This window comes from Elephantulus edwardii, unplaced genomic scaffold, assembly GCF_000299155.1.
Source record: "Elephantulus edwardii isolate Elephantulus edwardi_28Jun2011 unplaced genomic scaffold, EleEdw1.0 scaffold00082, whole genome shotgun sequence".
In the NCBI taxonomy this organism is placed as follows: Eukaryota; Metazoa; Chordata; class Mammalia; order Macroscelidea; family Macroscelididae; genus Elephantulus; species Elephantulus edwardii.
In genome coordinates this window covers 1362521-1372920 of record NW_006399832.1, presented here as the reverse complement: position 1 = coordinate 1372920, position 10400 = coordinate 1362521, and the positions used below count along the sequence as shown (strand labels likewise).

General features: G+C 40.7%; 1 protein-coding gene across 4 annotated transcripts in view; it reads right to left on the bottom strand.

The window, feature by feature from the left end:
* Positions 1–10400, bottom strand: part of PDE8B (phosphodiesterase 8B) — a 360385-nt gene that overhangs the window by 318862 nt on the left and 31123 nt on the right. The gene's annotated exons all lie outside the window — the stretch shown is intronic.

Below are 10400 nucleotides of genomic sequence, written 5' to 3'. Positions count from 1 at the left end.
CTGCCAAGAAAACAAACAGATTCATCCTAGAGAGGGTTAAACCAGGCTACTCCTTGGAGGCAAGGATTCTGGGGCTTCATCTGACATATTTTGGACATGTTGTAAGGAGAGACAGGTCCTTGGAGAAGGATATCATACTTGGTAGGGTAGAGGGACAGCACATGAGGGGAAGACCCTCTATGAGGTGAATTGATTCCGTGACTGGGGCAATTCGGATGGGTGTGTCAGAGGCAATGCAATTGGCACAGGATAGAGCAGGGTTTAGGGCTGTTGTACATAGGGTAGCTAGGAGTTGCAAATGACTCGACGGCACATAACAACAACAACAACAACAACACGTTGATGATTACACTAGTACGGTTATTCTGAAATGTCCTGGAATCTAACGAAGAACCACCCATATTCATCTTGAGACTTTACCTATGGTATCTCATTTAATGTTTAATCCTAATCCTAAACTAGCTATCAGTGAAATAAAATCAAAGCTATGAGACACTGCTTTGTAACTCTGTAACACTACTTAGTCCAAACTATAATTCTCTATATAACTAGCTATAACTAATTTATAGCTCTGTAACACTACCTTATAACTTTTGCCAAACACCTCTGTCCAATACCATCAAGCGGATTCCCACTCATGGTGACCCAATATTGGGTTTCCAAGGTTGTAAATCTTTACAGGAGGAGACTAACCATATTTCCCTCTCTGAGCAACTAGTGGATCTGAACTGCTCAACTTTTGGTTAGCAGCCCAACATGTAAAAAAAAATTAGTTAATTACAAATGTTGGCAAGGGTGTAGAGAAACTGGGATCTTTCTACACTGCTGGTAAAAAATGTAACATGATGCAGTCATTCTGAAAATGGTACTGGCAATTCTATAAGTTAAATACAACATTATCAGATAAACCAGCAATTCCAATCTTACAGATAAGCCAAAGAGAAACAAACCATATGTCCACACAAAAAACAAGCAACATGTTCACAGAAATAGAATTCAAAACAACCAGACAATAGAAATGATTCAAGTGCCCATCAAATGATGAATGAACAAATGACAGGTGTACTTGTACACAATGGAGAGTATTTGACAATTAAAAGGAATGAAGTAAAACAGATGAATCTTAAAAACCTAACGTCAAGTTAAAGACGCCAAACACAAAAGGCCATATATTTAATAAATCTCATTGTTTCTCTCTCAATACCTCTCTCTCCTGCTTTCTCCTCCCTGCTCTTTTCATTGCTACCTAGTCAGTCATAGTTGAGCCTCCAGTGGGTTTCCAAGGCTTTAAAACAGTACAGGAGGAGATGGACCATCTTTCTTTCTCAAAACTATGAGTGGATTTGAACCAGCAGAGAAGTCTTTGAATTAACAGCACATCTTATCATGGACTACACCACCAGGGTACCCTTTTATGAATCTATTCATACGGAATGTCCAGAATAGGTACACCTCTAGAGACAAATGACACAACCTGGTTTGTGGAAAGTGACTGGGGACTGAAAAACTTATTGAGGAAGAACACGGGTTACACCCCAATATAAAGAAAACAAAAATTCTCAAACCTTGACCAATAAACAATATCATGATAGAAGACTGAAGCTGACAAAGATTTCATTTTACTTGGATTCACAACCTATGCCTGTGAACAGCACTCAAGCAATCAAATGGCATACTTTATTGGCCAAAGATACAACAAAAAGCCCTCTTTGAAGTGGCTAGGAACAAAGATGTCACTTTGAAGACTAAGCTGTGATATTTTTTATTTTTTTCCATTTTTTTATTAATTTCAATGAACATTTACAAAGATTTTGGATTTCCATTCACTTATTGTTCCACTTTTCTTCCTGCCCACTCCCCCACCCCCAAAGCCATGATATTTTTAATTACCTCATATATATGTGAAAGTTAAAAAATGGCTAAGAAAGAGTAAAAAACTGATGCCTTTGAATTGTGGTGTTGGCAAAGAACATAAGAAATATAGCATGAAATGCCAGAAAAACCAAGAACAATTATCTTGGAAAAAGTCCTGACAGAATGCTCCTTAGAAGTAGGAATGATGAGACTTCATATTTAAAACTTTAGACATGCTATTAGGAAAGAAAAATCCCTGCAAAAGGATATCATGCCTAATAACAAACAATTGTATTGAGAAGTTGTGGTACATTCATACAACAGAATACTACACAGCACACAGGTACAATGATTTTGTAAATTACTATCTAACTCCAGATAGACTGAAGAGCATTATGCTGAGTGAACCCAGTCCCATAAGGAAAAACACTGTATAAAACCATTATTGTAGAATGAGTATGATGATCCAATGGAGGAGGGGAGGGAAATAGAGGGATATGGATGGAGGGGAAGGGTGTTAATCATAGAGTTACACAATTCAATGGGTGGGTGGAATGAAAGAAATGGGAAGGATCATTTGTGAAAAGCAATGTATTCAAACTTTGTAAATAAATCAGAATACTTTTTTTAAAAAAAAGGGTATCATGCTTGATGTTGTTGTTAAGTGCCATCGAGTTGTAGGCAACACATAGCAAACCTATGAATGAAAGTCCTCGACACTTGTGTGTTAACTTTCATCTTCTCTCCAGGTTCATAGGGTTTTCAGAGGCAAGCTATTTATGGAAGTGTATGCCACTCCTGCTTCCACGCTGTTTCAACCTGGGAGCACCACCAAACACTGTCCACCACGGGTAACCATTATCACATTTGTCACATCATTGTCACAGTGTTCAGCTTCACAGTGACCATAAGTTACCTCTGTACAATAAATGGACACACCAGGGCTATACAACCTAGAAGACTGTTTGAACAAAAACAATGAAAGAACAGGCCTGTGGGCCACAGGCCCGAGGGCCCTTCCGTATTTTACCCTCCAGCACACACAAATGCTGGCCAACTCTGGGAAAGAGACTCCCAGTTCATCTGGAAAGTCTGCTCTGCTGATCCCCACTTGGGGCACAGAGAAAGCCACAAGTGCCCGGAGCCTTCCTTACCTGCCTCTTCTCAAGAAGCCAGATCATGCTTGGTAGAGGATCAATTAAAAAGAGGAAAACCCTCAATGAGATGGTTTAATACAGTGGTGGTAACAGCAGCTCAAATAAAAACAACAACAAAAAAAATAATTAAAGGGTGGCACAGGATTGACCAGTGTTTCAGTTTGTTATACACAGAGCTATGAGTTGGAAGTGGCTCAAAAGCACTTAACAACAATAGTAATAATAAGACAGAATGGAAACTACTGGTTGCCAGGGAACAGGACCTGAAATTGATTGCTTATGGTATAAGGTTTCATTATGAAATTTGGGAAATATTATAAAATTAGACAGTAGTAATGGTTTAGAACATAGAGGATGCACTAAAGACCATTGAACTATACACCTTAAAACAGAATATTTTATGTTATAGAAATTAAATTTCACAGAAAAAAAGCTGTATGACACTTGATGCCTAATAAGTGGCATTACTTGCTAGAAGACAATATGTCCAGCCTTAGATAGGACGAGCAGGTAGAGTCATGCCCCTTTACTCTGTTGTTGTTATGTGCTGTCAACTCAGAACTGACATATAGCTCACCTTCCAGCGAGTTTTCAGAGCCATAAATCACAAAAGTCTGGTCACCACTGGCCTGTTGTTAGGTGACATCAAGCTGACTACAACTCACAGCGACCCTATGAACAACAGATCTGCATCTTGACCTATCCTGTGCCATCCTCATCTCTGCCACACTTGAGTACACTGGGGCAGTCATTGTGTCAGTCTATCTCACTGAGGGTCTTACTCTCTTTTGCAGACCCTCTGCCTTTCCAGATATGATGCCTTTTTTCCCAAGGACTGGTATCTCCTAACAACATGCTCATAATATTTGAGATAAAGTTACATAATCCTTGCCTCTAATGAGCACTCTGGTTGTACTTTCTCCAAGACATATTTGCTTGTTCTTTTGTCAGTTGAAAGAATATTCAGTATTGTTCTGTAACACCACAACTCAAAGGCATTGATTCTTACACACAGTCCAACTTTCAGGTGCATAACAAGTAATTGTAAAGACCATGGCTTGAATCAGGTGCACCTTGGTCTTTAACTGACAGAACTCCTCCTTAACACCTTGGAAAGGTACTTGATAACAGATTTTTCCCAACACAACACATCTTTTGATTTTTGACTACTAGCACCAAGAGTGTTGACTGTGAATCCAATAAAGATAAAATCATTGACAACGTCAATATTTTCTCCATCATTATAGTGTCTACTGCCCCAGTGGTAAGGATTTCTGTCTACCTGGTGTTGAGATGTAGTCCATATAGAAGGCTGCATGCAGTCTTTGATCTTTTGCAGCAATTTTCAAGTCCTCCTTACTTTCAGCAAGCAAGGTGTGTCATCTGCACATTTGGTCCTCTTGATATCGTGTCCTCTCGAGTCAGAACCAACCCATAGCTGACCCTCTAACAAGTTTTCAGAGGCAGTTAATTGCACAGGAGGAGCCTATCCATCCTTCTCGCATACAGCAGCTGGTGGATTTGAACTGCATACCTTTGGGATTTCAGTGCAGCTTCTTGCCACTAGGCCACCCAAGTTCACATGTTTGGTCTCGAAATATTTAAAATCTAGCACTAACTTTTACTAAGAGACTATTTTCAAGAAGAATGAATTCTGTATTTGATTTTATCTTCTATAAGAAAGGCATATGGTTGGACTAGAAAGTGAATTTACATAGCTACACTGATTAAATTGAGAACATTAGAATTCTCAAGAATATTTTGTATTATACTCACCTGTATTGAATCATTTAGCCATATGAGGGATGTTCTACCAAACCAAGTGACAATTTACACATTACTAACTCTATCCAGATGTCTTTTCCTCACCTGAATATCAAATAACTTTCTAATTTAAAAAAAAAAAACCCACAACAAAAATTAGTCTTGGAGCTCTGGTGGAAAAGTGGCAAGAAGCTGTGCTACAATTCTGAAGGCACACAGTTCAAATCCACCAGCTGCTCCACAGGAGAAGGATGAGCTTGTCTCCTCCCATGTGATTAACTGCCTCTGAAAACCTGCTGGAGGGTCAGCTATAAATAGGGTTCGACATAACAGTCAAACAACAACAATCCCTTCTCTCTACTGTCATTACTTTAATGGAGGCCTTCTTAAGCTTTTACTTGAATTACTGTAAACGTGGCAAAATCCACCCTTTGCACCAAGAAAATCATAACTCTACTAAGTTACTACTCCACTTAAAATCCTTCCCATGACTATCTTCATAAAGTTCTATTTAGCCTGATGCACTTGTTGTTGTTGTTGTTGTTAAGTGTTGTCGAATAAAGTATGACTCATAGTGATCCTATGAGCAACAGATCTGAATCCTGTCCTATTTTGTGCCATCTTCACACTTACGGACACACTAGAGCCCACAGCAGCAGTCACTGTGTCAATCCACCTGGTTGAAGGTCTTATTCTCCTTCACTGACACTCCACCCTTCGCAGCATCATTTCCCTCTCCAAGGAATAGCCCCTCCTAGTAACATTCCCAAAGCATGTGAGATGACATCTCATCATTCTTGCCTCCAAAGAGTACTCCAGCTGCACAATCTCCAAGACATATTTGATTGTTCTCTTCACCATCCATGGGATGTGCAGTGCTCTTCTCTCACACCACAGCTCAAAGGCATCAATTCTTCTGTTATCCCTATTCACTGGAACAGCTCTCAGATGCATAGCAAGTGATCAGAAAGATCAGCACCTGAATCAGACACACCTTAGTCCTCAAACTGACATCTTTACTCCTCAATAATTTGGAAACATCCCTAACTTGGACTTTCCCAGTGCAATACGTTTCCTGATTTCCTGACTCCTGGTACTAAGGGTGTTACTGTGGATCCAAGTAAGATGAAGCTGTTGACAGCTGCAATCTCTTCTCCATCCATCATCATGATGTTGCCTTTCGGTCCCATGGTAAGAATCTTTGTTTTCTTTACCTCGAGATGCAATCCATAAATAAAATAAAGTAGGAAGTCTAAAATCTGAGACTTGTCTCTCCTTTCTGAATCTTTCACTATGTCTTCCATATATATAGTTTACAGTGACCTACTTAGATGTGGTTCTCAGACAAACCACCTTATTTTACAATATTTAACAAGTTTGCTCATACTGTTTCCTTTGTTTGAAACGTGCTCCTCCCTTCTCTTTGTCATATGCATGACTTCTTATGCTAATATCCACTTGATCTTCAAGGTTATGCTTAGGCATCATTTTGAGAAGATATACCCACATCATGCTGAGTTGGATGCTCTTTCTTCATGCTTCCACAGAATTCTTCCTTTCTCAAATATTACATAGCTATCACAGAGCATACTTGAATAACATGACTAGCAGATCTCTCATGGATATCCACCTCTCAGTATCCATGCCCTTGTAGAATCCCTTCCATTCAAATGTAGATTGATCTAGTGACTTTCCTCTAATGAACAGAATATAAAAAAGGTGATAAAATGTCACTTCTTAATCCAGCTATATAAAATGGGGCTATGGTCTTAAGCAAGAAAGGAGTGACAAGAGAAGAAAGTATTTTTATACCGTCCTGAATCTTCCTCAGGTATAACCTCTGACCCTTCAACTTCCATCATGCTTCACTCAAAGATCCTGGGCTTAGAGTGAGTAGTGGTAATGGATGAAAGCATTTTACACTCTGCCTGCACCATCTTCTTCAAGTACAACTCTCAACTTCCACCAGGCCTCATTCAAAGCTCCTGGGTTTACAACAAGCAAGCAGCTGCTTTGGAGCACTAACATATAGGCTCCAGCTGAGATACTTCCCTCACTTGGGACATTATCAGGACAGCTGAGTACCTCCGCTGGAAAGCTCCAGCACCCACCCATGATCCCATCATGTCACAGCACACTGACCTCAGATGGGCCCTGTCCAGTGAATTTTCATACTCCTGATTTTCTGTAAGAGAAGAGACACTAAGCCACATAAAAGATAGTCCAGGAGCAGAAGCTCAGAGATGAGGACCTTCCTCCGGAACTGCCTGAGAGAGAAACTTTCCCCTGGGACTCTGACATGGAGCCTCCTAAACTGTGAGACTTCTCTGTTAGTTTGTTGCACTAGGGTATTCATCTGCATATTGCTATTTAATTTTTAGCGTGGGTTTCTGTATACTTGATTGTTTCTCAGTATTCTAATTAGTACTGCAATTGTCAGTTTGCTGTACTGAGGTAACTTGTGGGTGCCTGTGATTCTGAACACTGTGCCTCCCGTGTGTCAAATGCCACTGGGGTCTTCCATGGTGAAAACGTTTTAGTAGAGCTCCCAGATTAAGACAAACTAGGAAGCATGATTGGCCATCCACTTAGCAAAATTCTACTGAAGATTATAAAAAACGACTGGAACAGCACATCAACAGAGAACCACCTGAAGTACAGGCTGGATTTAGAAGAGGCCTTGGTACTAGGGATATTATTGCTAATGTCAGATAGATCTTGGCTGAAAGCAGAGCTTACCAGAGGAATGTCTATCTGTGCTTCTTTAACTATGCAAAGGCATTTGACTGTGTGGATCACAACAAACTTTGGCTGACTCTGAGAAGAACAGGAATCCCAGAACACTTGATTGTTCTTATGCAAAACCTATACTTTGACCAAGAGGCAATCGTAAGAACAGAGAAAGGAAACATTGCATGGTTCAAAACTGTGAAGGTGTCTTCATATCATTTTAACCTATATGCAGAAAAGATTATCCAGGAGGCTGGGCTCTATGAGAAGAAATGTGGCAACACGATTGGAGGTAGAATAATCAACAATCTGCATTATGCAGACAACACAACCCTGCTCACTGAAACTGAGGAGGACCTGAGGTGCTTGCTGCAGAAGGTCAAGGACTGCAGCCAGCCCTCAATATGGATTAAAGCTCAACATCAGGAAAACAAAGATTCTTACCACTGGGCCGATTTGCAACATCATGATGGATGATGAAGAGACTGAGATTGTTGACAGCTTCAGTTTGCTTGGCTCTATAGTCAACAGTCTTGGTACCAGCAACCAGGAAATTAAAAGATGAATTGCATTGTGAAAGTCTACTGTCAGAGTCCTCTCCAAAGTTCCAAAGAGCAACAATGTCAGTCTGGAGACTAAGGTGTGCCTGATCTAGGCCATGGTCTTTGTAATTACTTGCTATGCATTAGAGAGCTGGACAATGACTAGGGAAGATAGAAGGAGAGTCAATGCCTTTGAGCTTTGGTGCTAGAGAAGAGTACTGAATATACCATGGACTGCTAGGAGAACAAACAAGTTCATCCTGCAGATGGTGAAGCCAAGCTGCTCCTTGGAGGCAAGGATTCTGAAGCTCCGTCTGATGTACTTTGGACATGTTGCAAGGTGGGATCAGTCCATGGAGAGGGGACGTCATGCTTGGGAGGGTGGAGAGACAGCACAGGAGAGGAAGACCCTCAATGAGATGGATTGATTCATTCAGTCACTGGGGTAAAAGGGATAGGCCTATCAGAGACAGTAAGATTGGCACAGGACAGAGCAGGGTTTAGGGCTGTTTTATATAGGGTCACTATCAGTCACAGGTGACTTGAAGGCACATAACAACACAACAACATGTATCTGATTTGGAAAATTAATAAGGATGAAAGAAGAATTGATGCCACTGAACTGTGGTGGAGTACTGAATATTCCATGGACTGTGGAAAGAACAAGCAGCTACGTCTTCAAAAAGGTGCAACCACAGTGCTCCTTGGAGGCAAAGATGATAAAGCTTCATCATACATACTTTGGACTGTTGCTAGAAGAAGCTAATCCCTGGAGAGGAACACCATGCTTGGCAAAGTGGAGGTACAGTGAAGGAGAGGAAGTCCTTCAACCAGTTGGACTGGCATTTGATTGGCATAGTTACTGCAGCAACGGGACCAAGTATGTCAGAGATTGAAAATGGCACAGGATAGGACCAAGTTCTGATGTGATGTTCACAGGGACACTATGAACAGTACTCAATTGGACAGTACCTAACAACAGCAACACAGCCCTAAAAAGGAACTGTCACTCTTGATAGTTTTAATGAATCTAGCTGTCACACTGGAAAGGTCTACAGGACAGGCAACAATAGGAGGTCTCCAACCAAATAGCCAGTAAGGAGTTAAGATCCCCAGTCTAACACCAAGCAAATGAATTCTATAGATAAAAACATGAATAAGCTTGGAAGCAGATCTTTCACCTTCTGATGATAGCTGAGCCCTGAGTGAGTCATGCCTGGATTCCTGACCCACAGAAACTAATAAACATGTACATATTAAGCTTCAAAGTGTGTGATAATTTATCACATGGCAATAGATATATTACTTGTTTGATTATCATTCACCTTGCACCAACTAGCACATAAATTTCTGAAGGGAGGTATCATCTTATTTATGTCTATATTCCTATGTCTAGCACAGGTACATAGTAAAACGCATATACATCAGTTTGGAAGCAAATTCGTAGGTGATGCTCCAGTTTTTTGCAGGCTGTAAATCACATGAGAGAAGACTGTCCATCTTTCTTCCATGGATCCAAAGGGGGATTTGAATTTCCACAGAGATGGCACTTTTCTGCACAACTCACTACAGCACCAGAGTTTCCTATGTGTATAGTTGAACCTTAACTATGCATATAGTCAGTATCTCTTGAGCTGTCACTGACCTGAACCAGTGCATTCTAAAGTTTGTGCTTATATAACAGCTGAAATGTCCTAGTTTCAAAGCACCACTCATTGGTCAACACTGGGAAATGTGTCCAAGCCTCACTCTTCCTTCAAACTGATGCAAAGCATCAGCAATGTTTTCCACCATTAGTGACAAACAAGTTATTCCTTTGAAGACTAAGGTGTGTCTTCTTCAGAGCATGGTCTTTTCAATTACTAGCTGTGCATCCAATAACTGAACAATGAATAAGGAGACAGGAAAAGAATTAATGCCTTTGAGCTGTGGTGTTGGAAAAGAGCACTGAACATCCCATGGATGGCCAAGAGAACGAACAGCTATGTCTTGGAGAGGGTGCAGCTGGAGTGCTCTTTGGAAGCAAGAATGATGATGCTTTGCCTCACATACTTTGGGCAGTTCCTTGGAGAAGAAGATGGACATGATGCTGGGAAGGGTGGAGGGTTGGCGAAGGAGAGGAAGACCCTCAACCAGATGGATTTACATGGTGACTGCTGCAATGGGCTCTTGTGTGTCAGGAAATGTGAGGCTGGAGCAGGATAGAACAAGATTCAGATCTGTTGTTGTTCATGGGGTTGTTATGGATCATAGTTGACTGCACCTGACAACAACAACCATAAGAGGATCTCTTTTGGACATACACAGACATATATCTACATATTTATATCTCCACCCACTACACCACTTTTTC